Source organism: Nuphar pumila, chromosome 3 (assembly GCF_984573655.1).
Source record: "Nuphar pumila chromosome 3, dmNupPumi1.hap1.1, whole genome shotgun sequence".
Taxonomy (NCBI): Eukaryota; Viridiplantae; Streptophyta; class Magnoliopsida; order Nymphaeales; family Nymphaeaceae; genus Nuphar; species Nuphar pumila.
The window spans coordinates 108,166,340-108,171,468 of NC_143251.1; positions in this window are offsets into that span (position 1 = coordinate 108,166,340).

Consider the following 5,129-nt stretch of genomic DNA (forward strand, 5'->3'; position numbering starts at 1 on the left):
ACCAAAAATGTATTTCATTCTTCTTTTTGAATTTAAATATAGATTATTATATAATACATTCAATGACCATAGTCAGGGATGTATTATATCTTCAATCTTATTTTAATTCATTTGAAGAATGAAATAGCTTTTCAAAATCCAATTTCAAAATTCTTTAAATCCATTCATCATATAGAATAGAATTGCATCATATTTTCAAGATTCTTTTCATAAAATCCAAGTGATTTCCTTCAGATGTATTCTTCACTTCTCAAATCAATTTTCAACTCGTTACTTTAAAATTCGAAGTCCAATTTGACTTTGAAATTCATTTATATATCCAAAATTCAAAATTCTAATTCAAAACATATTTCAAAGTTCAAATTCCAAATTCATTTTATATTCAAAACTCCAATCAAATTCAAAGTTCAATCTAACTTTGAAATTCTTGATTCATTTCATAAATTCCAAATTCAAGTTCAAAGTCCAATTTTTGACTTTGAAATTCATTCTCAAAAATCAATTTTGAAAAATCCAAAAATCCAAAGTTAGATCCTAATCTCAACTTGGATCCAGATTTCCAAGTATCAATCTTCACTTTGGATCTCAGACCTACAGATCCAAATCCATTTTAGGATCCAGAATTCAAGTCTACTTTGGATCTCAGACTTCAGATCCAATTCCACTTTAGGATCCAGAATCCAACTCTATCTTGGATCTCAGACTTTAAGATCCAAATCCATTTTAGGATCCAGAACCCAGTTCCACTTTTGGATCTTAGACTTCAGATCTAAAATCCACTTTAGGATCCAGAATCCAACTCTATGTTGGATCTCAGACTTCAAGATCCGAAAACCATTTTAGGATCCAGAACCCAGTTCCACTTTTGGATCTCAGACTTTAGATCTAAAATCCATTTTAGAATCCCGAGTCCAACTCTATCTTGGATCTCAGATTTCAGATCATAAATCCATGTTGAGATTCAAAAATCCATCTTAGGATTCAGAACCTAATTCCATCTTGGATTCCAGATCTTGGATCCAATTCTATTTAGGATCCAGAATCCAATTTCCATTCCCAATTTTAGATTTCAAATCCAATTCCATCTACAGATCATGTCTAAATTTCTTAAATTCATCTCTATTCTTAAATACTATTTGGATTTCTCAGATCCATTCTAAATTCAAACTTCAAAATCTAAATTCAATTCCATCTCAAGTATTCATTTCCTTTCGTAAATTCAAATTCAAAGTTCATTTCTGACTTTGAAACTTCATTTCCTTTCATTTTCAAAGCTTCAAGTCATTCTTTCTCAAAATCAAGATTTATTCTTCCAACTCTGATTTACTTCAAAGACTTAGAACTTCTCTGATCTATCTCAAGTTCTAAAGTTAGATTCAACCATTGCTTCACTCTCTTACCAAGTTCATCTCAGAATACCTGGAAATTTTCAAAACATCTTTCAAAAAGAGCATACATCCTTGCATTGCACAAGCATGATTCTTTGTGCATTTAGATCTTTAGGATAAATTCTTAGATGATATTTAGGCAAAGCAAAAGGCATAAATTCGATCCTTGGTTCGATTACCTCTGGTAAAGGTGCCAGGAACAATCGAACCTCGTACCGACGAGCGAATCCCGTCTCTCCATTTTTCCGGCAATATTTCAAAACGGAGGCGAGTTAAAATTTCTAAATATTTTCAAATCAAGGTCAAGTGAGACCCCGCAAAAGATTTCCTCTTCTCTCTTTCTTTCTTTCTTTCTTTCTTTCTTTTCTCTTCTCTCTTTCTTTTCTTTCTTTTATTTTTCTCCCTTCAAAAAGGGAAAAAATAGAGGTTAGAAAAGGAAAAGAGAAGGAAGAGAGAGAAACAACAAGAGAGGAAAATTTTTGTGATGATCACAATGTAGAGGCATAGCTTGGTATATTAGATCAGTTCATCATATCACCATCAGCGTATCCAGTTAGCTTAGTTTAACATCTAAAAAGAAAAAAATAGGTGCCTTCATCTTCTTGACGTGCATGTAGATCGTTAGATTCATATAGGGTTTGTGTTCATTCATAGTGTTGATTCACAGTAGCATTAACATTTTTTACAGATTATTTGATTTTCATATAGTTTAGGTTGTTGATTTTTAGTACAGGTTAGTCAAGCAATATTTTAATCGTTTTCAATTCCATTTTTGTTTTTTTTATCAGTTGGTCATGTCCTTCAGTATAGCTGTGTTTACAAAGTTTTTTTTCAGTCGGTAGTTCTTCTTTTCAATCGTTTCAGCATATAGTGTTTAAGCCGTTTAGTGCATCTTAATTTTTAACATCTAGTTCAGCGTTTTTTTATTCACTCTGTTTTAATATTTACTTTCAGTCGGTTCTTCAGTCAGCAATTTTTTTTATAGTAGGTTTAGTCGTTTTGTGTTATTTAGTGTCAACGTTGTGTAATATTTAGGTTTAGCGTTTGTGATTAGTTCTTATTTAGTAATGTTTCTGTCATAGTTTTTATTCAGCATTTGTTTATTACCTACGTTAGATAATTCCATCAGTTGTTTATTAAGTATTTCATTGCATATGCTCTTTACTCATTAGTTGTTTATGCTATTAGTGATTTTAATTCATTAGCAATAAGATAATTAGCGGTTTATGTGGTTTTGTTTACATAAGCAGAATAGTTTAATTGTTAGTGAATAGGTCAGTCTGGAATTTGTCTTTGTGTGTGACGTTAGTTTATTTCAATAGGTTAAATTAATTAATTAATGTCAATAGGATAGTTGACTACTTGGTTCAATAGGTCATTAGTGTTATTAGTTATGTTGTTTAACATTTTAGTTTATTTGTTTGCTTTGAATAGCTTAATTACATATATCTTAGTTATGTCAGTTCACGTTTTGCTTAGTTCTTAGCTAGGTAATTTAGCCATTTTAATTCAGGTTGCTATAATTAATTAGTCTATCATATTGTTGTGTTTTATCTCACATTTTTAGTCATTTGAGTTAAAGCTTTAGTCAATGGCATAGCCATGTCTTAGTTAGATTGGATTCGAGTTTAGTTAGTCCGATCTAATTTATTTAATTAGTGGATTTGTTAAAGAATATCATAGTTTGTTATTCAGTTGGTTGTTTAGGTAGTTTTGAAATTTTGTCTTTTAGTGTTAGGATAGATTAGTTGTTCATGTTTAGTTTAGTTACTTAATTCAAATATTGTATTTGCTGAATATTTTTAGTCATTAGTATTAATTTCTTGTTTAGTTTCGTCGTACTGCTTTGTTTTTGTGTTTTGCAGAGAAGCATTGGAACGTGCGGTAGAGCCCTTTTTGTGCCCTAAAAGGTCCCCTCAAGGGACCCTCAAAAAGGTCCTCAGGGAGTCCTCAGAAAAGCAAAAGTTCAAGAAAACATACATTACCTCAAGAAGGGACAAGAAGCCTCGAAGCACTGAAGCCTTTTCTTTTCTTTTTAGATTAGGGTTTTATTTTATTTTATTAATTGAGTCTGTAATAAAACCATTTATTTATTTTGTTTAAGCCCTCTGCGTAGGGCCGTATTCTCTTAGTTAGTTAATTATTTAATTAATTCTTTTTGTTTTGGCAATAAAGAGTAGCATAGTTGTGTGTTTGAATACGAGTATATCCCGTTCCCTGAGATCGACCCGGACTCCACCACTCGTGCGAGTTGGTTTTTATTATTTAGTGTCTGACTTTCACATTGCTTTAATATAAAATATTGTTTTCAAAACCGTTTTCGTAAAACTCACACCACCTGCAAATCATTCAAATCATTGCAATACATTTAAATAATTCAAATCATTCGCATCAAGTATTGCAATAAATTCAAATCATTCAAATTATTGTCACACATTTCTATATATTCAAATAATTCAAATCATTCATATCAAGTATTGCAATACATTCAAAACATTGAAATACATTCAACTAAAGGTTTGTATTACAAGATTTTGCTCACTAGCTCAAGAATTCTTCCTCATCACTTGTTTGACTTTCATATTCTTCTTCTTCATTGTTTGCCCATCCACTTGGTATATCATTTGGATCACATTCTTCTATAAATGTTTCATCGACTAATGGCGATATGATATGCATATCATGCACAATATCGTGACCATAAGAGAAGTCATAGATATCATCTGATTGATAGTAATCACTCTCTTCAGTTAACTTGTCTTCCTTGAACTGATCATACTCAGGGTATAGTTTGGATTTCACCTTACAAACTGTCCACCATTCATTTCTATCTGACTTTTTTGTACTCAAATATGAAGTATAATAAACTTGTTGAGCTTGCGAGGCTAATATGAATGGTTTATATGTTCCAAACCTTGATTTATGATTCACCTTCACAATGCCTGAGGCTTTGTCGACTCTTGTTGCAGTTGGATCAAACCAATGACACTTGAATAAAGTTACCCTATTATTTATGCCTAAGTAAGTCAACTCCATTATTTTCTCTATAACACCGTAGTAATCATGTTCATTTTCACCGTAGCTGCTACCCTTGACACACACGCCACTATTCATCATTGATTTGTTTATACCATAGTCTTTTGTATAGAATCGATAACCATTTACGATGTACCCGTTATAACATTGCACAACTTTGGTCAGACCATTTTGTAAATCACATATTCTTTGATCTTTAACATCACCATGACGGACCTACAAACATAATGACATGATTGTGATCACGACAAATTAAGTAACTTAGTGTTGTTTAAAGTACACAATTTATGTGAGCGTCCTTACCAACTCTTTCAACCACTCCATAAACTTAGTTTCATGTTCTTTTTGTACTTCTGCATCAGTGAGATATGAAACTTCTCTTCGCAACTCCAGATCAAATCGTCTGCAAACCATAAATACTTATATTACCGAACCATGTATGCACGTATAAAACATAAAAGGATTTAGAATTGTGTTGTGTCTACATATACTTACTCAATGTATGGGTCGATCGCTGAGCAATTAAAAAGAATATAGATGTGTGTTGCGTCTTGCTCTCGATCTGCCAAGAGTCTTGATCGACAACTACCAAATGCATGCCCAAGTGATTGAAATATCGACAGTTTGTCAGCTACAGTTACTTGTTCTCCATCATCGTTACGAGGCAGAAATATGTAACGTGTTGGAATGTGAGGTTCAAAGTAC